The following is a 24689-nucleotide window of genomic DNA, read 5'->3' on the forward strand; positions in this document are numbered from 1 at the left end:
TCCTCTGCCAACAAGGAGGAGTAGGTGATTTCTATACATTTTCTAACTAGCTTTCAGTTGTTAGTTTTCCTGAATGGGAAAGAATTTAAATGGTTATAGTAATATGAAGTAGCCAACAAGACAAAGGGATCCTTCTTAAATACAGTCAGAAGTCACATAAATAATGTACTCCTTGGAAGTTTGTGGAGTAAAGAGACTAATATTTTCCAGCAAGTAGAAGGTGTAGAAGGTTCTGGTTTGTATAAGAGTATCTTTGTTAAAATCATTCCAGATAAGTATCCTTGGCAATTCTGAAGTGGTGGAGAAGAGAGTCTGTATTTTGGATTCTTCACCGGTGGGAACTGAAGGATAGGCATATGGCTGGATTAGGAAAACAGGACTTTAGGGGGGGAAATGACACTGTTAAGACCAACAGTGTTTTATTCAAATTGTAAACTTTTGTATGCACAGCCCACTTTGTCACACAATGAAATGAAAATTACCAGACCACCTATTTAAGGAAAAAAGTCAATCATAAATTAGTACAAAGAATAATGAATGTGTTTACCAGACAAACAGGCCTTATAGAAATAACAAATTAAGGTCATAAGGTCATCTTACATTTGGTTCAACTTGTAAAAGAAATAAAAATGTTGAGTTATAAGATGCCTTCCCAATTGTGAAACATTTGAGTAATTAAAAGAACCTGTCACTTTATTTTAGGAAGAACTGAACTTTGGCAATTACAAAACAATGAAAATTAGTAACTACTTTTCCTATTCTTGTATTACTCTTGCAGAGATAACTTTATACATATGGAAAGATTATTATGTTCATTATCATTGGTCACTAATTCAGCATTCACTTGTTCAGTATATGTTTCACTTTGTGTAATCAGTGGCTATAATGATAAGTGAAGTTTAACTTTTCTTTTTACAATTGGTGTCTTTTTGTAAAAGCTAAACATTTTTCAGTAACCTTTCTCCAATGAGGAAACAAAGCGGCTTATTCAAAAAGGAAAGGGGGTACCAAATTATGAACATAACAAAATAGGCAATGAAAACAACAAATCTTGGCTGGTCAAGGTTCTCAGTGCTGACTACCAGTTTCCAGGCTATAGGCCATGTACCAAAAACCTTTCCGCTCACCCATTTTGCCTATCCAGGCTATACACCTATAGAAAGAAGGAGGGACAAAAAGTCAAGAGTAGATGGTACTGAGTTGCTGCTAGCTTGTACTAGGAAGCCTACAAGGTCTTCCTTCTTTATAGTGATTCTGACCCACATAATTGCTTTACCTGGGCACTTACTTGTTTTCCAAAGAATAAAGAGGAGATAGGAGAACTTCTGTTTGAATTAGTAAAACAGGTAGGAATCCCAAAACCTTCTGCTAAGCATTTCTGAAATTTTGCCTTCTTCTTTTGCTACTGCTTCTTGATGCTGATTTGATTAATCTGTGATTTTTGCATTCACTCCTGAGGTGTGACCTAAAAAACAGATCAGGTTTTGCGGCTACGTGCAGCCCTCCAGTTAATCCATGACACAGTCTGGACCATCTGTGCTGTTTATCCCTTGTGATAAAGTCTCTCCTGGTTTGCTGTTCATGTACTTCATTTGCCTTGAATAATGGGGCCAATGCCTGGAGAACAAGAAATACTCTGCCCTTCTCTTAGACACTGTAGCTTCTTAAAATTGACTCTTCCTGTGCAAGGCAGACAGAGGTAGAGACTATCACTATTTTATCAGTATTTCTTGAACTTGAATTTGTTCTCTTGGTTAAACTGGGCAAACATGTGTGCCATTGTTTACTGGAGCAGATATAAGCTTGTGCAGTGAGATTCCTTTTGTTAATATCCTACTAAGAAAAGTTTAGTAGGACTGCAAGGCGAACAAACCGGTCAGTGCTAGAGGAGATCAGTCCAGACTGCTCCTTAGAAGGCCAGATCCTGAAGATGAAACTCAAATACTTTGGCCACCTCATGAGAAGGAAGGACTCCCTGGAGAAAAGCCTAATGCTGGGAGCGATTGAGGGCAAAAGAAGAAGGGGACGACAGAGAATGAGGTGGCTGGATGGAGTCACTGAAGCAGTCGGTGCAAACTTAAATGGACTCCTGGGAATGGTAGAGGACAGGAAGACCTGGAGGATCATTGTCCATGGGGTTGCGATGGGTCGGACATGACTTTGCACCTAACAACAACAACAAAGAAAAGTTTCGAATCCAATGGCACGTTTTAAGACAAACAAAGTTTGCGCTCCTGGTGGGGCTGCAAACACGCATGCGCGGCAGTTTCGAGAATGAGAAATTAACAAGATAAGACATCCTGCTCCTAGACGTTAGGCTGTACAGGCTATGGCAGGGGCTGTAAATGCAAATCAGTGCATAGGAAACTATACGAAACCTAGACTCTTGAAGCTGTGCACTTTAGCCTGCTCAGTTCGGATCTTCTTTGTCAATTAAAAGGGTTTCAGTCAATACTTACATGACTGGAAAATTTCATGTGGCCAGACCTATCAGCAGAATCCATGAGGGTTTATGTCTGTATAGGCTGTCCAAACTGTTTCTTAAACTCAGATGATCCTAGGCACTGTCTTAGAGGACAGATGGCGGAACAGATTGATACTCCTAATGCATCATGATACTGCCTACAATTTGATTAAGACTCAATTTCAGGTATAAAATAAATGAGATAACTTTCAAAGTGAATGCCCTTGGATACCACAAAGAAAGAGGGATACTCCAGGAGGTATTGCAGGTGAGAAGTGCTTGTTTGGTATTTCTCTTAAAGCCCATGAATTTGGGGGGGGGGGGTTCTTAAACAATCCATTGAAAGGCAAACAATAATGCAGTACCTATGAAACCATCTGGTTTACTGTGGCATGAATTTACAAATGTATGTTTCTAGTGGCTTCTGCATAATTATTGTAATGTATAGATAGGCTGTTAATGAATTTCACAAATCAAGGAAAATCTGTGTCCCTCTGCTCGAGTAAAAAGGAAATCTAAATTAAATCTGAATTAAAATGTGCACACAGTGAACTAAGAGGTGTCACATGAGCTCACATTTCCTCAACTAATTTGCCTATTCTTCATGCCTATCTCAGTCTCTAAGAATTGTGACTCTAGTGTCACATTTCTAAGCCTTTTTTTTCTTTTGTATTAGCTCACTCAGTGGGCTTGCATTTCTATGGCTTAAAACATGTTTCTGACATCTTTAGTCCACTGCTTTTTAAGATTAGAAATGCAAGTACCCATCAGCATATTGACCTTTGTGCAGTTCTTCACACCTTTCCTTATTTGCTATTTTCTGATGTTCACTGATGCATTTAGTGACCAGCATGGGGTTCTTGCAAACCATGATGAGATCTTTGCCATGCAGTGTTCAAATTCCCATTAGCAGCAATCTAGCAACTTGAGGCACTTCAGGGTATGAATAGCACCAGACCCATAATTTCCAAATCACTGTCCACAGAGAGGCTCACTGTCAAAGGGAGACAGCAGAAGGGGATTGCATCACAAGTAGGCCTGAAGGCCCTGGCTCCGTCTCCATGCTGATCAAATGGACTAGTAACATTGTCACTTCTAAAACAGTTAACATTGGGAACATAGCTGCCAATTCCTTCCCTAACAGCATAAAAGGTACCTTTCCCTCTATTTCCTATTTAACACTACAGTTGATGGGGAAGCTGCCATCTGGGCAAGACTTAATTGTGTGCTTCCTAAGGAAGTATCAACACATGAAGTCATCTTCCCACTCCTTGAAGTGGCAATCTGCCAGCTTCTCATTTATGGAAACACCGGTTTCCTCATTATCACTTTTATGCACAAGGAGTCTGGAAGCCCATTTCTTTTAAATGTCTTGCTGTTATGGATGCATTTGCTGCTCATTGTAATGGCACCAATCATAATGAATTCATTTTGCATTCATGCAGATGTCGCCGGCACTTTGGATTGTCTCAGTGCCATTTTCATCAATAAATGTACGCATAAATGCAGGACCCTGTTTAATCCAGTGAGGGATAAGGTGCAGGATTGGAGTTGGGCACCTCTTGGTTCATACAATGCAAGCAGTCATTCTAGTTTGGCAGAGTGCTTCTTCCTGACAATATCACTAAATCACAGCATATCTGAATGTATCTTCTGTGTTTGTATCACAGGCATTCTGCTGTTACTTAAGCGATTGGCAGAATTTAATGGTCCACTTACTTTCTCAAATACCTGTCCTGGGCTTTTCGGGTCATGTGAGGAGAGGAAGGGATTCATACTTTGTCATCTAAGGAGCAGCCTTTGCATTTTGCAGCCCACTGTGGGTCTTTCTCCACATGGACACATGCACACAAACACACACACACACAGCGCTTAGCCAGGAGAGGCTAGCATTCCAGCAACAAGCCTGTTGTATGCGGATAAGCTCTCTCTAGCTCAGTGATGCAGAATCTTTGCTCAATGAACCGAGGGAGAGAAATAATTTGATGGCAGATGTTTGGAGCTCAGATAATGTAGGACCTCCAAACTTGTTGTGAATTTGTAAAGTGAGAGAGGGGAACAAGAGCAGAAAGAAAGATGCCAGGAAAGATGAGGATTAATAGAAATCCTTAAAAGGCAGTAGACTGTTTTGTCTTCTCCTAGCCATTCATTCCTTCTCACAGTCACATCACCCCGTCCCACAAAAGGAGCAATATGTGACAAGTCGTCTTTTTCTCCTTGTTCCTGGATATCCTCATTGAGTAAAAGAGGCTGTTGCTAGGAGAATGCATTGGAATAGCTGTGACATCTCCTCTTGAAAGAAGTGGGGACACATTGGCTAGAGGAGGATTGTAGTGGAGTGCAGATCTCTATCACATATCAGCTTCCCTTTAAAGCCCCTAACATTCTCCAACTATAATTGAGAAAGGCAAAAGGGAGACATGCCCTTGACATGTTCTGTTAGGCACACATCACAGGGATGAAAGTTCTCTGTCTCTTTGAGCCTTTGCAACTGCATCTGGAATCATGGGCCAAAGTTTAGGCTTGAGGCCATGTGAAAATAAGAGATATTTGGAGAATGCTCTACCCCTAGTCAACTTCAGGAGGAGAGGGGATATTTTCATTGATCTGAAACATCTGAAAAGACCTGTAAATGACTCATTCTCGAAAACAGTCAGTATATTGATTTTATAGTTTATTCAAATATTTATACCCTGCTTTTTGTATAAAATGCCCAACTGGCTTACATGATAAAATCATAACTCATGTAAAGAATTAAAGTAAAATGCATCAAAACAAATATTCAATAAAGAGAACAAAGTATTTTAAAGAATAATGCTAAATAATAAGTAGCAGAAACGGCAAGCCCCCACAGCAGTCCAACATAGCACCAGACCGTCAAACTCAAAATTAATTAACTAAGCCAAAAAGTTTGGGCAATGATTTCTTGGTAAACCTTCAGAAATACATACAGCATAGATGCATGCTAAGGAGAAGCGCAATGTGCGTAATAGAAGGTAAGATCTGAAGCATTCCTTTGAACTGTTTCTGTGCTTGTATGTAGTGCAGCATGTAAAGTAGCTCTTGAGGCCAGTCCTGAGATAGTAAGGGCTGTGATCAATAATTAATCTTGCTAGGTTTAATGGGGTGATGCAAGGTACAGGCAGGCATAACTCTGTTTTGATCATGCCTGTAGTTTTCTCTGCTCATTTTGCTACCTCTGTGTTGCTGAAAACAGCTGAAGCAGCACAAAGAACTGCTTGTGGGTGCCACATTTTACTTCTTACCCAAGGCCAGGCCTTAACTGACATACAGGCTACTCAGTTGAGGACCTGGTCTTGATGTCCACTGCACGGTCACACTGGGAAGCCTACATTAGAGGTAAGGAAGATGTAAAGAAGGTGTGAATGGCCTGATGAAGGTTATTCATACTTGAATCACACGAAATATTTTTTTCAAGAGACTGAACCAGCCAAACAATGAAACATAGTTTTGCTATATATCAGATGGTTAAGGGAAAATAGTTCAAAATTGCAAGGGATGATGGAATGCTAATGCAGCGGGAGTGGAAGAATATGAAGTAATAGCCTATAATTGGAACTAGATATAAGGAACTGGATCCATTCCTCCCCACTCCATATAGGGCTGGGTGCCTAAAAATATGACTGTCTTGCAAATTTTAACTACTTGTGGTACAACATTTTAGTCCTTCCACAAATCCAGGTCTTGTTTGATGAAGTTCGTTAGGTGAGGATTTGGCCCTGCTGCGCTATCCCCACTGTCTGAGGACTCGCCTCAAGGGTCCAGTTTTCCGTAACGTAAAAGCAGTTACAGTTGCCTGAACGGTAATGGGCACAGCTTTCAGTATGCTTGTTCCTTATTAAAGTTTATCTTTGGAAACAATTTAATCCTCTTGAGCAGACATTGTGGTCTGACTCTCGTGATTTCGGTGCTTTGAAGTAGGAAGAGAAAACAGGCAGTTACAGAAGGATGATTCTCCCACACTTCTGAATAAATCAGGGATTTCTAAGTGTCCAGTGGTTAAGAAGATTACCAGGATGGGGGTGTTTGTGAAACTGCTAAAAATGCAGTTCAGAGAGATATTTTATAAGCTGTTTATGAGGTGTCCCCACTCGGTTCCTATTTATCAAAATCATGGAAATAAGGTATTCAACATTCCCTGTGTGGTTTTAGAAGTGGGAGTAGGAAATCGCAGTATTAATAGCTTAGAATAATTAAACTGTAGCTCTTTAAGTGCAGAGTGACTGAAGCACAAATCCTGAAGTCTTTATTCAGTACCTATTCAGGCAGAGTTCTCAAGAGGAAGGAGTTATTTTGTTCTTTTGCTTGATTAAACCCATTAGGATGCACATGTTGGGATTGTGTGTTAGAGACTTCTTAGGTTAAAGGGCAGACTTTCACTTGGCTTCTCACTGTGTTAAGACCGTCCGGTCTTTAATGGCATAACTGGAGTTTATAGCAAGTGGAGGTAGATGACAGTTTTTTGAAGTATGCACTGTTGGTTAATAAGTAGCATTCATCCTCAGAAAGTAAAACTTCTTTCTAGGGGTAATTTTCCTATTGGTAGCAGTAGCAAACACACCAGAAGACAGAGTCAGAATACAGGATGATCTTGACAGGCTAGAAAACTGGACTAAAATGAATTTCAATAGTGATAAATGTAAAGTTCTTAATTTAGTTAGGAAAAATAACATGCATCACTATAGGGTGGGCAAGACATAACTTGGCCAGTACTATGTATGAAAAGGATCTGGGGATCCTAGTACTGAACATGTCAGTAGCGAATGCTGGCAGGGGCTCATGGGAATTGTAGTCCATGGACATCTGGAGGGCCGCAGTTTGACTACCCCTGATTAGTAGTGTGACTCGGTAGCTAGAAAGATATACGGGATTTGGGGCTGTATGAAAAGTATAGTGTCCAGATCACACGAGGTGATGTTACCTCTTTACTCTGCTCTGGTTAGACCTCATTTAGCATACTGTGTTCAGTTTTGGGCACCACAACTGAAGAAAGTTGTAGATAAACTGGAGCATGTCCAGAGGAGTGCTACGAAGATGTTAAGGAGTTTGGAAACCAAGTAATATGAGGAAAGGTTGAGGGACCTTGGTCTGTTTAGCCTGGAAAGAAGACAACTAAGAGGTGATATAACCATCTTCAAATGCTTGAAGGGCTGTCATTCATATAGAAAATGGAGCAGAGTTGTTTCTGTTGCCCCAGAGGGTTGGACCAGAACCAATGGGTTAAAATTCATTCAAATGAATTTTCAGCTAAACATCCATAAGTAGTTCCTGACAGTTAGAGTGGTTACTCAGTGGTACAGGCTTCCTAGGGAGGTGGTGGGCTCTCCTTTGGAAGTTTTTAAGCAGATATCTGACATAAATGCTGATTTTATGAGCTTAGGCAGATTGTGAGTGCGTTGGCAGGAAGGGTTGTGCCAGTGTTTGTCTCTTCTGTCCCTTATTTACATAACCAGGGAATTGCTGATCACCACTGTAGGATGGTAGGTAAATTTCTTCCAGGCCAGACTGGATTCTGGAGATTTTTGGTGGCGCGATCACTTGGGTTTGGAATTGGGGTCACTGTAGTTGGGCAGGTTGTTGTGAGTTCCTGAATTGTTTAGGAGATTGGACTTAGATTACCTTGGAGGTCTCTTCTGCTCTATGATTCTATGCACATCTGGTTCCTGCAACCCATGGTAGACCACAGGAGGTTGTTAATCATGATTTGAATAAAGATAAATGATAATTGTTTTGTTTCAGTGAATGTTGTGTGTTGCACTTGAATGAAAGCATAACTGGATGTATTTATTCATTCATTCATTTATTTATTTATTTACTTACTTACTTACTTACATTTCTATACCATTGCTCTTGATTGATTCACAGCAGTTTACAGTGTTAAACCCCTAAAAACACCCCTTAATATAACTAACAATTAACAAGATGGCAGTCGATAGGAATTCCAAAACTCCATTCCACCCCTGCCCCATTCTGCACATGGGTCAAAACTCTTTCCCTGGGAGTGAGGACTCTGGCCTAATACACACATTAGGGATCCACCAGTGGAAACTCCGGGATCCCGCGCTGGCCTCAATCATACGCCCGGTGGAAGACCGCTGTGAGACTTTTCAGGGAATGACGGTATATAAGTCCAAAAATAAATAAATAAATAAATAAATAAATAATAAGAGCTCCATTGTTCAGGCCCTGCAGATGCCTTCTGTATTGGTACCATTAAGCTCCTTGACTTAAAAGAAAACATTTGGAAATGCTTTTAGTTGCAACATTTTGCTAGCCCTGTTCTTGCAATTTGTGTTTGGATATGTTGTCATGGTGAATGGTTTCAGTCCATCTATTGTGATTGTTATTTATTATCTGTTTTCTTATTTTAGACATTTTACACAATTTATATGTATAAGTTTTGTGTGTGTGTAAATAGAAATAAAAATAAGTCCACAAACAATTCAAAGGAAGGGAAAATCCCTCTTTCCTCCTCAACTCCTTGTCTTTATTCCTTAACTGCTAGTTCCTTGTTTTTTGTGTGCATTATCCATTGTTGTAGGAAGGCTGTGGTGCTCTCATTCTATCATGTAAAGATTTTTGATGTCTAAAGATGTACTGAAATCACTATTAACTTTCATTGAGGTTTTTGCCTTATTTTTACAAGTTTTCAGGATTCTCCATGATAATTGTGGGTATTAGGCTGTTGAAACCAGCCTTTCATTATCAGATATAGGCTTGTTCTGTACAGTAGATCTTACTATGTTCTTGGATCTAACAGAAGTTGTGGAGGACATGATTTTAAAAGAGAATCATAAACATATAGATGGACTAGAGCAGTGGTTCTCAACCTTTTTATCGCCGTGACCCCAACTTCAACAACAATTGGGATGGCATGGAGGTGGCCCCTTCATTTGCCTCTGCCCAAGGGATTGCAGCTCCCTCAAAGAACCTGGCGAGCCGCCACTCTGTGGATTATTCCTTCCCCCTTTACTGTTGTGCAGAGACGCCAGGTGAATAAAGGGTGAGCAGGGGGGGAGGGGGAGGGGGAGGGGGAGAGTGAAGCGGGCAGGCAAGGAGGTGTGTCACCTGCACCCAAGTCGCCTTCTCAAAATAAAAATTAAAAAACCCCAAATGCAATCCAAATAAATAGATAAGAGTACCAGGAGCAGGCTGGCAAAAAAACCCCAAGCACACACAAGGGCTCCTGCTTCCTTAGTGTGGTGGCAGCCCCATGGCAAGCCATAGCAGAGTTGGAAGCTCGCTCACTCTGGCTGTAGCCCAGAAGGAGGTCAGGTTGCAAAAAGGGCTTGCATTTTGCACCCTTCTCTGCTCTCCCCACCCCCTTTCCAAATCAGCATGAGTGTCCAATGCGAGCAGAGAGGGGGGAAAAACCGATAGAAGTTTACTTTGACTGCTCGCATGGAGGTGGCCAGTGCCGTGGCTCCTGCCGCCTTTGCCGTCCTGCGGGGACAAGCAGAGGGCATGGGCCATCTCTTGGTCTCCAGGGCGCTTTCCTCTCCCGTCCACTGCCTCCACTGCCACCTTCTCCTTCGGCCTCCGCCAGCAGCAGGAAATGAGGGGGCCGGGAGGAGAGGCGAGAACGCTGCAAAGGAGAGGCACAGCCAGGAGGTGGAAGCTGGGAGCTCCAGTTGATAGAGCTGCTATAAACGGGGGCCGGGCACCACTAGCTGCGGGAGGCCGCCTCCGCAGCTCACTCAGCTGTGCCAGCCGGGGAGTTCACGGGGCTTTGGGCACCTGGTCGCGTGGGGCCACTGGAGGAGAGTCCCTATGGTGCTGGCTGACTGGTCATCCTGCCGCCACCTACACCCACCACTGCGGGCTGCAAATTGTCACAATTCTTGCTGAGGTATGAACACAGCACACCAAATGCATTATAACTCTGTTAAACAAATTACATCATGTAAAAACCCAGACTTCTGTGATTATTGTATCAATCTAGAATAGACTTTAGTCATGTGGGATGCTGCATAATGAAGATATACATGGATAAAGGTAAAGGTATCCCCTGTGCAAGCACTGGGTCATGTCTGACCCTTGGGGTGACGCCCTCTAGCGTTTTCATGGCAAACTCAATACGGGGTGGTTTGCCAGTGCCTTCCCCAGACATTACCGTTTACCCCCCAGCAATCTGGATACTCATTTTACCATCCTCGGAAGGATGGAAGGCTGAGTCAACCTTGAGCCAGCTGCTGGGATTGAACTCCCAGAGCTTTCAGACTGCATGTCTGCTGCTTTACCACTCTGTGCCACAAGAGGCTCTATACATGGATACATTTTGTTAAAATAAAGTTTCATAGGTTCAGTTTGCACATAGTAGAAGCAAAATGAAAATGAGGATATCTGAAATGAACAAGAAAGCATGCATTGTTTAATTATATCCCTAGTTTACATTGTATTGAAATTATTGCTATTTACTGCTGGCACTAATGAAACTTTTCAGAGCCTTGTTATATTGTCAGGTATATTCTGGAATCACTGATATGCATCCATAGGTACTTACAAATTAATACAAACTAATTATGGAAGTCCTATTGTATATAAATATATCCTGGGGTTATTACACTCTTATCAGTAGAACTAGAAAAGAGACCCATGAGGACAGAACAGTACAATCTATTGTGAGTCAGTAATATCTGTTTCTACAAAACTTAATAATTAAAAATAGTAATTGTTTTTTACCTTCCAGCATGCTGGCAACAGATTGTAATTTTTCACGTAACAGTTAAATTGTGTGTTTATTCTATTACTTGATAAATTCTTAAATCAGAAGGTAAATAGTTGGCTGTTAAATATGATTTGTTGTTGTAATTATGCATTGTGCTGGCAAGTTGTGCTTTCAGTTTAACTTTTATGGGCAATAAATATGGAAAAACCATCTCTATGTCAGTTTTTCTTTATGGACCCAGATTTAAGACTCTTGAAAGAGTTTGTTTCCGTAGATGGCCCGTAGTCCCATAAGAATATGTATTGTTAAACTACTACTGTGAATACCTGGGGAAGATCTTCAGTCTGCTACCTGCATAACAGCTGATTTTGTCCCGTTTCTTTCAAGTGTTTTAATGGCTTTTTGAAATCAAAAAGTAACTCCTTAATGCAAACTCAGACAGATAGGTGTAATATAAAAATAAGATCACCGTACTGTGAAACCAAGTTTACAACAGAACAGTAATCCTACACATACATTACAAAGAGTGATCCATAAGACCCAGGTACTCATATGTGTATACTATTTATTTCATATATAGAGATAGATAGACAGACAGACAGACAGACAGACAGACACACCACCCTTTCTTATGGCTAAAGTCATAAATCTGACCTTCCCTACTTTCTATTACTGCTTATCATCTGTTCACAGAAGGCTAATAGAGTGTCTACAATGGATATTTGAGAAGTGCCTACCTGTGTGATGCTTTACTAGCTTTCCCCAGATGGAGACAGTAAATGGGCAGGAAGAAGGCGGAGACTGACAGACTGGCATGCTCATCTAACAGTATCATTGAGAAAGCAGCTTGCAGTATTTAGTTAATGGGAATGCAAGGAACCATCAGTTAGGAATTGGACCCTAGGTCAATCTTTGTTGTCTATCCATCTGTCAGTAGGTTCAGAAGGTGAACAAGAATAATACCTGGAGGGTCCATCTAAGAATGATTCAGGACAGGATGAAAAAGTAAAAAATCAGACAAAGCATGACTTGAAATAACATGAGGCAATGTAGAGAGTGTTTCTATTAGGGTCACAGCTTGAAGTAACTTGGGAATGAGGCTTAAGGTGATTTGGGAAATTTATGTGAGGCCCTCCAATCAGAATTTTATTGTCCAATTAGAATCAAATAGGGGTGCCTTGGCTCACATAGAATATGGATTGTAGCCCTCGCTCATTTTAAAGTAGGTCAAAAACCAAAGGATCTCTGCGGATTGTCCTTCAAAGGATTTTTCAAAATTCTGCTCAAGTTATTGGAGTACTTATTAGGGATTATACTCTGTGTTCACTTTGGATATTGTATCAAAATATTGTCTTGAAATAAGTTACACTTCACTGGAAACAAAAATACTTTCAACTATTGTTATACTATGAAGTGCTAGAATATAATCAGGGAATTCCAGGTTTGAAACCCCACGTTACCCAAACTGGACCCATAAAAGAAAAAATTAGCTTAAATAGGAGTTCCAGAAAGGAAGAAGAGTTGGATGTTATACCCTGATTTTCACTGTCTGAAGGAGTCTCAAAGTGTCTTACAATCATCTTTCCTTCCTCTCCCCACAACATACACCCTGGGAGGTAGGTAAGGTTGAGAGAGTTTCTGACAGGACTGCTCTGTGAGTACTATCAAGGCTGTGATAAACTCAAGGTCACAGAGATGGCTGCTTGTGGAGGAGCAGGGAATCAAACCTGACTCACCAGATTAGATGCTACCTCTCTTAACCACTACATCACATTAGTGCGGGGATACCTCAAAATAAGTATAACGCAGGACCTACTGTTGTCAGTTTATACTAGGGTAGATCTCAGTGGGGGAACCCAAAAATAAAATTATGAAGAATGAGTGAGTGATTGTAAACACAAATTTATGGTACACAAAATAAAATTAAATTAAAAATGTAAAGAATAAGCACTTGAGAGCTGATTTCCTAAGTAATCTCAGATACACAAAATGAGAAAACATACTAAGAAGGAAGAAGGGAAGAAACTGGGAAGTTTTAGGGAAGGGACATACAGCCTTAAATCCAGGGTTCAGGATCTGTAGAGGTCCAGGGTTAGATGCAGCTGAGGTCAAAGAAGCATTCCTGACATTCTCAGGTGGGGTTGTACAGTTTTAGCATACTGACAAAGAACTGGGAGTGAATGATGGGTTGAAATGTCCTTCTGATGTCATCCTAGGTGAATTGGATGTTAGGTTGGCTTTATCAATGACTATATTGGACTAGCGATTTTTAAGGGTTGCCCAACTATCTGCAGCTGGAAATGGTTCACACTGTCTTGATAAAGTATCCTTTGGATCAAAGGATGTGATTGTATCAGACATGCCTTAGAGCGGGGGGTGTAGGGATTATTTTTAATTACAGCATGTCCTTCCTCTTTTCTGAGGTTTTCCAATGTCATGGCTGAACACGTGTCCCTTTATGAGACTCCCAAGTTTCAGATCCCCTGGCACTTAGTCTCTAAAACGGTGTGTCTGTTAACGTCCAAAATAAGGGGGGGGGCTACTTACCATAGGGGGCTCGGCTGAAGGAGGAGGGGGTCCTCATGCACTTGTGCTATGGAAGCTGGCTAGATGACTTTGGGCCAGTCACATACTCTCAGCCTAAACTACCTCACAGGGTTGTTTTGTGACTAAAACTGATAAGAGGAGAATGAAGTAAATTACTTGAGGTTTCCATTGGAATGAAATATGGGATATAAATAAAATAAACTATAGTTAATATATGCTGAACTAATTCCATGTAGTAGTTTCTATTACATTTACAATGCAGCACAGATCTGTCACCTGAGTGGTAATTTTGTTGCATTTTTTAAGTCTCTGGGGGGAAATGACAGGTACCAACCAATGACTGCTTGTGAAACTGCCCTGAAGTGCCACTGACCGTCATGCAGAAAGATTCTAGCAGTCTTAATAATAATCCTTTCTTTTCCCTTCAATGCTTATCTTTCCTGATGCAGCATCCCCAGGCACTGAACTTATAATTTAAAGCAGCGTAACTTTTGAGCTTGTGAAAAATCTGATGTGAGCGGCGCAGCATAGAGCCGTCTTTCATCATGCAATGAAATGACTGCCTGTCCGCCTTTTGCCAGTCGGTTTTGTCAGGGAGCAAGGCTAAATTCAAACTAGCTTGACATCTGCGGCACAGTAAAATGCGACACTGTTCAGAAAGGCGGCTATTGAAGCTGAAGAAGCATGCGACAGGGCGGATGTACTTTCAGTACGCTGTAGAGCAATTTGAAATGTTCCATAAAAAGCAAACTTTCTTGGGTGTTCTATGATGTTGCTCACAGCTGTGATCAAATTGCAATTCCAGAGGAGCGTTTGCCATGAGGTGTTTCACAACTCAGGTGAGTCTGATGATCGGCACTCTGAAATGGCTCTATATAAATCCATTTCAGAGCTTGGACCCGCTAGGGCTGGTTATCCTACAAGCAACTATAAATTGTTTATGATGGCCACAAATATTCCCTGCCGTTTTAAAGTCTTAAAGCCAGCAGAGGATAGGCAATTTTGGCACTAAAGAAGAGAACTTGATCGTACAGATGATCAATAAATACATGGCACTTCCACCCTTGATATATGTCATTTTGCAGTCCTAGCACAATTCGTAAAAATTACAAATTTGTGCAACGGGGGGGGGGGGGGTTCTAACCCAGTTAAAAAACATTTTTTTCACAGTAAGGTTGCCAGTGTCCTTTGAGTGAATGGAAGACATTTCTGTTCATTCAAAGGAAAACAGTTTTCACCAGTCTGTCCTTCCCTCTAGTTCCCATGCCACATTCCCTGCTTTTTGTAACACTTGGAGCTGCAGACCCAGGACACCATATTGTGCAAGCAGTGTTTAGTTCCTAGGTTATTGGATCCAAACCCATGCCTATACAATAGCTGCAGCAGAATAAGAGCCTAGTGTCCTGAAATTTGATCAGCCCTGACAAAAAAAAGGGGGGGGGAATACCTTTAACAAAAACAGAAACTCCATTGCTGTACACAAGTTGTTTGTGCTGGAATCTGATGACTCTGTTGATGCTAACATCATGTCTAGGAAATGTAAGAAAGATAGATCAGCTTTTCCTTAACCTAAAAGTCTTACTCACTTAGGTTTGGGTCTATTTTTTAAAAATTGCAGTGTCTCTCTCAAGTTGCATATTCAGCATCCTTAGGTTTATCTTTTGGTTGTATTTAAAATGACAGAGCAGCTAAAAATAGATTTTGCTCTCTGGATAGCTTTAAAAAAAATCAGGCAGACTGATCTCTTGCCAAACCAGCAAGCATTTCTACTCAAAGCACAATGAGGTAGCCCCTCTATTAGTAGCCAATTGATATCTGATTATTTTCCACTGTGGGTGATCTCCAGCCTTTTTTGCTTCTCACTGTGATAAAAACAACAGAGAATTTGATCTTAGCATCAGGAGGAAGAAAGAACAGCTTGGTCCATTAAAGAATTGCACATATAGAGTGCTATCAAAGTCATATCCATTTCATCCCCAGAAGTCCACTTGAGTTCTTGTTTAATTAATTTTTACACAGACCTTCTGGGCTTGCAAAATATCTACAGCCTGATATTAATTAATTTTAGTTTGATTTTTAAAAACTTTTTCAGAAATATAGTAAAATAACTTGTGATATCACAAATTTCACTTATATGTTATGTCATTTATCACTTGCCTTTCAAAGTGATACTGAAGAGCAAATTACATTGTGTAAGTAGGGTCAGCTGACAGGAAATGGGGGATGCAGGAACATAACTGCATGAGATGATTGACAGTCCTGGCACAATGATGTCACCTATTTCTTTTTTTAAATTTATTTATTTTTGTATTCATATGGCACCCTTCCTCAAGGTTCACAAAGTAAAAAATACAATATAGAGATACAATAGAATATAAATGCTCTAAAATTTAAAATAAAAAGTATCATTTTAAAACAAATAGTGCCAATCCATCTCCAATTCCAAGGGTTGGGAAAAGGTGGGTCATAAAGTGCAATCTTCAGTAGTGTCACAGTTGGTGGGTTGGGATTGGGATCAGAACTTTAATGTAATCTTCAGGCATCAACCATAGGTCTGGGGGAACAGCTCTGCCTTGTAAGCTGTGAGTCCACATCCCTTGCCTTGCAGGCTGGGGGTCTTCCTTGGCCCCACCCCAAGTCCTGGCCTTGTATGCTGCTGGATGGGAGGGAGGGGTTTTTATCACCAGAGTCTGAATCTTCACTAAGCCCCGCTGCCTCCTAAAATAGGTTAAGCAACTAAAAAGTTAGTTTCTCCTCTATTTTTAGGCAAACATTTCCTTTCCTGCTATTCAGCAAGTAGCAAGAATATTGACACAAGTGTTTAAGGCTTTTTTATTTTAAGTGTTTATATTGCACTTGACAACACAGTTAAAAATGAATATCACAACAATAAATTTGCAGCAGAGTAAAATGAGAAGAACTAAAGCAAATTACATTTTCTGAAAAATTTAAATAGAAGGAAGTAAAATAGAATGCAGCAGAAAACACAAAGCCAATAATTCAGAGTAATTTAGACTAAAATCAACATCATGATGTGTGGGAAGAGGGAAAACAAACTTTTACGTTGCAGTGGGAGATAACAAACCCGGGAAAAATAGTGGGAGGGCATTCTTTGAAGAGTTCCTGTTTCTAGATGAATTCACGTGAAGATCTCAACCAACAGACAGGCACATTGCAGTAATAAAGACCATTAGCTGATCTCTTTAAACCCTACTGAAGCAATCCAGATACTTTAAGTGTTCCTAATCCAGTTGAATGAGCCTCTTGTGGCGCAGAGTGGTAAGGCAGCCGTCTGAAAGCTTTGCCCATGAGGCTGGGAGTTCAATCCCAGCAGCCGGCTCAAGGTTGACTCAGCCTTCCATTCTTCCGAGGTCGGTAAAATGAGTACCCAGCTTGCTGGGGGGTAAACGGTAATGACTGGGGAAGGCACTGGCAAACCACCCCGTATTGAGTCTGCCATGAAAACGCTAGAGGGCGTCACCCCAAGGGTCAGACATGACCCGGTGCTAGCACAGGGGATACCTTTACCTTTACCTTTAATCCAGTTGAAATCATTGAAGTATAAGGGTGCATTTAAGGATATTTACTGTGCAATCCTAAACAGAAATACACCATTCTAAGTATTGGCTTTAGTGGCTTTAGAAAGATGTAACTTTGCTTAGCATTGCACTATTAAACAAGAATACTGTTAAGTAGCAGATATGAGTGAATAAGTGGGAGGAGAGAAGTTGATGAGCTGACTTTTTCCAGCTATTTTAAGGCCATGTTTTCTAAGGGAAGTGGAAATATAAGAATGTGAGAATTGATTTCCTAGATGTAACCTAAATCATTCTAGTGCAGAATTTTGTTTCCAAAAGAACCTACACATGTCTCTGGAAATTCACAAGTACAGCATATTAGATGTGCAGAGATCATTTTCTTAGTTAAATAAAACTTTCATGTTGGTTACCTGTATATAGGGTAGCCACTCCCACTGGGAGACCTGGAGTCCTCCTGAATTTACAGCTGATCTCCATACTGATCAGTTCCCCTGGACAGAACTTCAAGGGTAGGCTTTCTCAACCAGGGTTTCGTGAAACCCTGAGCTTTCTTGATGGCCCTGGAAGGGTTTCCTGAATGGGTGGAAGTTAATTTCATTTTATTTTTTTAAGTGTTTAACATCTATTGGGTGATATGACTATGTATGACCTGCCCCTCCCCCAGAATAGACAGTGATGGGCCTGGAGGGGCTGGGATGGGGAAGGGACCTGCATGGGCATGTACACAGCTATGCTTCTCAACCGTATTTTGCACTATTGCACCACTGCTGGGATTTCTCAAAGCCTGAAGAATGTTTCAGGGGGTTCTCAATGGTGAAACAGCTGAGAAAGGCTGCTAGAGGGTAGATTCTGTGGCATACTGGCAGCTCTACAGAGTTCCCCTCCCCACACTAAATTACATCCTCTCCAAGCACCCCAGAATCAACAAGAATTTTCCAACCCTAAGTTGGCAAACCTTCCTCAGGAATAGGAGTAATGTTTATTTATTTAATTACTGCATTTCTAGTTTGCCTTCCCCGAGGGCTCAGAGCGGAATACCTCCTTTTAAAACAGATAGAAATATTAAAATTAGATTTTAAACTAAAAACTAATTATCAGCACTGCATCTTATCTTAAATAAGAAAAGAAAGAAGAGGAAGGGATGATAGACAAGATATAGCTCCCAGATGTAAATTAATTAAGGTAAATTTGGATGGAGAGGCCAGAGAATTGTAGATTCTATTTCTGGCCTCAGCCGTATACTGAGTAGAGCAGCTCTGTTTTGCATGCCTTGTGGAACTGATCTCAATAGGCAAGGGTGTTCCACCAGGCCAGGGCCAGGACTGAGAAAGCCCTAGCCCCGATTAAGGCCACTTTGATTTATTTGGGGCTGGGGATCTTGAACTTGTTTTGCTCACTAGATCAGTGTGGTGCAGTGGTTAGGACGGCAGCTTCTAATCTAGCAAACCAGGTTTGATTCCCTGCTCTTCCACATGCAGCCAGCTGAGTGACCTTGGGCTACTCACAGCCCTGATAGTGCAGTTCTGTCAGAGCTCTCTCAGTCACCTACTTCACAGGGTGTCTGTTGTGGGGAGAGGAAAAGCGATTGTAAACCGCTTTGGGACTCATTCAGGCAGTGAAAAGTGGGGTATAAAAACAGTTTTCTTCTTCTTAGCATTCTTTGGGGGTCATACTGAGAAAGGTTGTCCCACAGATACAATAGTCCCAGTCTGTTTAGGGTCAAACCCAAAACATTGAACTTGATTCAGTCTTCAATCTGGAGCCAGTGCAGCTGGGAGAGTACAGATCATATATGTGTTCTCCATTGGGTCCCAGTAAGGACTCACACGGCTGCATTCTGAACCAATTGAAGTTTCCAAAGTAACTTCAAGGTCCACCCTGTATTGAATGAGTAACACTTGGCCAGCCTGGAGATGACTGTTGCATGGATCACAATGGCTAGGTTAGGTGCCAACCAGTAGGGCACTACTTGTTGTGCCTGGTGATGGTGATAATATTCTTGACAGGCGGCATCCAGGATCACACCTAGACTCCTGACAGATGCCAAAGCTGTTCATTGGGCCAGTAAACGGCTGAGAGTTGCATTGTCTCACCAGGGGCATTTCAACCCTTCCAGAGGACCTCTATCTAATCTGGATTTAACTTTAGCTGACTTTGCTTGAGCCAGTTCATCACAGGCTCCAGACATCTGGCCAAGGAGTCTAGGGGTTTGGATGGATGACCATCCTCCAACAGATACAGCTGGGTGTCATCAGCATACTGACATCCCAGTCTGAAACTCCAGACCGGCTGAGAGAGGCTGCACATGTAGATATTAAACAGCATCAGAGAAAGAATACCTTTCTGCAGGACACCATGCACCAGGGCATGCACTGGGAACTTCTCTCCCCTAGTGTCACCCTCTGGCCCTAACTTTGGAGAAAAGATTGCAGCTATTTGGGGTCAGCACCTTGTACCCCCATGTCAATTAGGTGGTGGGCTAGTGCCCCACAATCAACAGTGTCAAACACTGCTGTTAAAACTAACAACAGCAGCAATGCTGACCTGCCTTGATCCAGTTGTCTCCTGAGATCATCTATGAGGGCAACCAGAGCTATCTCCACTCCATGGCCAGACTGGAAGCCAGACAGGAATGGGTCAAGAGCCGTTGTTTTATTCAGGGAACTCTTCAACTGCTCTGCAACCGCATCCTGAACCACCTTAACCAAAAATGGCAAATGTGGATCTATCATCCTAACCTGCTTCTCTGTGCTTGAGTGAACTTAGGAAGAAGCTCAAAGATCAGAGATCAAAGATGGGTTGAAGCTTCAAACCTAAGCCCTTCATGTTGACTACTGCATGTTCAAATAAAATGGGGGCATTTCTTATGTTTTCATGACCGTGGAATTGATTCCGGCTTGCCAACCTGCTGCCTTGCTATTGAAAAAGCCTGTGAATACAGGGGCAAGTAAGCCTCATTGCAATGTGCCTCTTCATGTTGTTGTAGTATACAGTGTTAGACACCCAGCTGCTTGTTCATATGTCCCCAAGGATTTTCTGTGTCTGTTTGTCTGATTTTCAAGGGGAAACCTCCAGCTAATCTTAGTGTCTCCCTTGCTTGTGGTTTTAATCTGCCTTCCGAGGAATGAAGCAAGACAGCAAAAGGAGATGGCTTGGCCTGCCTTTTCAAGCACAAATTGAATAGAGGAAGGACAGAAAAAAATAGAGAGCGAAAGCAAGCGCATAGCATATTATCATCTGACAGTTGAGAGGTTTTATATGAGCAGACACTCTGGTAGGAATAACAGTTGTGTGTCCTTTTCCTTAACTCCTCAAAAACCCTGAAGTTCTAGCCAACAGGGTTTGTGTCTATGCATTTTCCCCATTTTATCATATTGCTCTGTGACACTATTTGTGAGCAGATACAATCTGAGATTAAAAACTGAAAAGAAGCGGAGAGAATGCAATAACATGCAGGATTGGTAATATGAAGGTGAATTAGATCAGCTATTTGTCATCTCTGCTGCACAAGTTTTTGGCTTTTAGGGGTAGATTAATTTTATTCAGTCCAGGCATTCAAACTGCCTGCTAAGAAGATTCCCGTGAAGATAGGAGGCTTGCTTTCTGAGATATGAACATTTCTATTGTAGAAGTGATATATTTAATACAATAAAAAGTATAAATGCCATGAGAATTGGAATGACCTGGATGAAAAGGAACCCAGGTTACTACTTTGGTGACTGATCATATCTGGTTGACATCAGAAAAATAAAAGTCCAAACCACAGATAAATCCTACATCTGTTTCTGCTTGCTGAAAATCTCCAGCTTTAGAGAGGTAAAGCAGGCCTCAAACAGAGGGCCTTCTTGGCCCTGGAAAGGGCCTGGTGGAACATATTCCTGGAATAGATCAGGGCCCTGTGGGACCCAAAACAATTCTGCAGGGCCTGTAAGATGTTGTTCCATCAGGCCTATAGTTGAGGCCCCAAATCTACCAACAAACTTGCTATGTATCTGTATATACATCTGCAACACCAAAATTATTCCCTTAGCACTCCCCTCCCAACTATTGAAGAAATATTGAAGAAGAGGCTCTGCTATTTTAGACTTGATTCTCATCAATAGGGAAGAACTGGTAGATGAGGTTGAAGTAGTGGGCACACTTGGTAGCAGTGACCATGTGCTTTTGAAATTTTCAATCGTGGGAAAGAGAAAACCTTTTCGTATTCATATGTCTAGACGGGACTTCAGGAAAGCTGATTTTCACAGACTTAAAGGTATGTTGCATAGAGTCCCGTGGTCAGAAAGACTTAAAGAGATGGGAGTCCAAGAGGGCTGGGAGTTTCTTAAAAGTGAAATACTGAAGGCTCAATCACAAACAATTCCCTTGAGAAAAAAAAAAGATGGAAGGAGCCTAAGGAAGCCAAGTTGGCACCATAAGCAGTTGTCAAAAGATTTGAGGAATAAAAAAGACTCATTTAGGAAATGGAAGGAAGGCCTTATTACCAAGGATGAGTATAAACAAATAATCAATAATTGTACAGAGAGTGTTAGAAAAGCTTAGGCTAGCAAGAAATGCTAAACATAACAAAAAAGGCTTCTTTATTTATATTTCAAGCAAGAAAAAGAATAAGGACACTATAGGACCACTGCAAGGACAAGAAAGTGAAATTATAACAAATGATGAAGAGAGAGCTGAACTGCTTAACTCCTATTTCTCCTCGGTCTTCTCTTGTGAGGGAAATAGTGATCAATGTGGCAAAATCGTAACACAACACGGGGGACGGGAACGGTGGCCTAGGATCACTGTCAGAACAGTCCACAAACATCTAGTCTCTTTAAATGAAGCAAAGTTCTGCATTAAGGTAGGAAAAACCAAATACACCAATATAAGGTGGGGGAGACTTGTCTTGGCAGTAGCATGTGTGAAAAGGATCCAGGAGTCTTAATAGACCATACATTGAACCTGAGTCAGCAGTGTGACTCAGTGGCTAAAAAGGCAAATGGGATTTTGGGCTGTATCAAACGGAGTATCGTGTCCAGATCACGGGAGGTGATGGTACCGCCTTACTCTGCTCTGGTTCGGCCTCACTTGGAGTACTGTGTTCAGTTTTGGGCACCCCAGTAGAAGAGGGATGTTGACAAACTGGAACGTGTCCAGAGGAGGGCAACAAAGATGGTGAGGGGTTTGGAGACCCAACACGTATGAAGAAAGGTTGGGGGAACTTGGTCTGTTTAGCCTAGAGAGGAGACGACTGAGAGGGGATCTGATAACCATCTGCAGGTATTTAAAAGGGTGCCATATGGAGAATGGAGCAGAATTGTTCTCTCTTGCCCCAGAGGGACAGACCAGAACTAATGGGATAAAATTAATTCAAAAGAAATTCCATCTAAACATCCGGATGAAGTTCCTGACACTTAGAGCGGTTTCTCAGTGGAACAGGCTTCCTCGGGAGGTGGTGAGTTCTCCATCTTTGGAAATTTTTAAACAGAGGCTAGATAGCCATCTGACGGAGAGGCTGATTCTGTGAAGGCTTAAGGGGGTGGCAGGTTACAGTAGATGAGCAATTGGGATGTGAGTGTCCTGCATAGTGCAGGGGGTTGGACTAGATGACCCATGAGTCCCTTCCAACTCTATTATTCTATGATTCTATGATTCTATAAGAAAGGTTGCTCCTGAGCAGTGAGAGATAGGAAATAAAAACCAGTTATTTTAATTATTTATTGATTTCAAATTCTTGTGTTACATTATGGCAATTTATTTGATTTTGTATTTAAATTGCATTTACCAGGATGTAAGCCACCCTGAGCTTTTTGGAAGGACAGTATAAAAATGTATTCATAAAAAAAAAAGTAAAACTGGATTATTTTGAGGCTTGGTCCGATGTTGCATAGTCAGTTCTTCTGTTCATAACCAGCAGTTGGTGCCTTGGCATTCAGAGTCATTCTTGGTCACACAATGAGGAAGAAATGATGGTAGACTGTGTATTTGGCAGCACCTAGCAATGCAGACGCCTGCCATCATTTGAGACTGCAAACTGCAGCTGTGACCAAACAAAATATTTTTAAAAAATTAGGAACCAAAACATTCCCCCCCCCAAAAAAAATATTCAAAATATTTCTTTCTTCTGGTAACTCTGATTAGGTGACATGCATTTGCATACCACGCCAGTGTAAGAATTGGATGATGGTGGAGGCTGTATGGAAATTCATATCTCTCTGAGTTTGAGTAAATGAAGATGGCTTGAAATTTTGGATTTGATTCAGTACTATTGCAGTAATCACAAGGCAGCTGAGTGGGCAGATTCTCTCCATTCATACGGTGGCATTGCCTTTCCCTGTCAGTATTGCTAAATTGGTTCTCAGCGGTTTTTGGGGAACTTGGGGTCTATTTTTACACTGTTTATTGAGACCCCTTGTCATCACGGTATCTTTGCTTTCCAAATAAATCTGATTGATGCCATCTCAGAATCATTCGCTTGATGTGGATTATATACATCAAGTCTGTAGATCAAGGAATTAGAATTATCTTAATTATTGAATGACTTTCATTTCAAATAGTAATGGCTGTGCACATGAGCTGTCATGCTATTTAGATCCCCTAACAGTAATACAATGCATGATAGTGTCCAGTGGAGTCATTTCACATACCCTCTTTAAAGTCCCCTTATATAATTTACTAGCAGCAAAGCCAATTTTTAAACAGACTGTAGAAGGCCAGGGGGGCCCCTGCACAGGAGGGTGGGTGAGAAACAGTTATAGAGCAGTTTACAGATCATACCTTGCATGTGTCATTGTGTGATCTCAGCATTCACATGAGCACAGCTCTCTGTATGTGGGAGGAGGATTATAGGGAAGATGACAGTAAGGACCACTTCATGCATTGGTCTGCATGGTGGGGGGTCGGAGGTGGGAACTGGCCGTGTTCTTTGTTTGCAAAACTGAGGAAATACCGACTTCAGTTTGTTGTCTTGATTTTCTGGAAACACTGATCTAGGTATTCCAGAATTTCCTGGAATACCTAGATCAGGGTTTCCAGATGGTCAAGGTAATAGACATTTCAGTATTTCCTGGAATATGCTTATTGGTACATGTAAACATTATGAATTGTTCTTGTACTATACTATGTATTTATAATGACTAACGTCTGGCACTGCTCACAAGAGAGAAGAATCTTACATTTCTCTTAAGTATTTCATTGATGTTCATAGGACATTAAGTTAATAAAGTGCATGAGAAAATTTTAGAAGGTTCTCCTTTAATGCTGTCAGATCCCTTGCTCACGGAATCTGATGTCTTGAACAAGTATGACAATTTTCTGGTAAAGTTGCTGAAGAGGCAAAGAAGAGGGAGAAAGGGATATGGAAAGAACGAATAATAATCTGTGTTTTGAAAAAGTCTCTTCTTTCCTCCAGTCATCTCTGCAGATATTACTCTTGGAGACATGCTGATGACTGGCACATGCCTTATCA

The 24689-nt window shown here is 41.3% G+C and overlaps 1 protein-coding gene across 2 annotated transcripts in view; it reads left to right on the plus strand.

Moving 5' to 3' along the window:
- The window catches only part of TRIM44 (tripartite motif containing 44), a 111114-nt gene that overhangs the window by 62955 nt on the left and 23470 nt on the right, over positions 1-24689 (plus strand). The gene's annotated exons all lie outside the window — the stretch shown is intronic.

This window comes from Paroedura picta, chromosome 2 (genome assembly GCF_049243985.1).
Source record: "Paroedura picta isolate Pp20150507F chromosome 2, Ppicta_v3.0, whole genome shotgun sequence".
Taxonomy (NCBI): Eukaryota; Metazoa; Chordata; class Lepidosauria; order Squamata; family Gekkonidae; genus Paroedura; species Paroedura picta.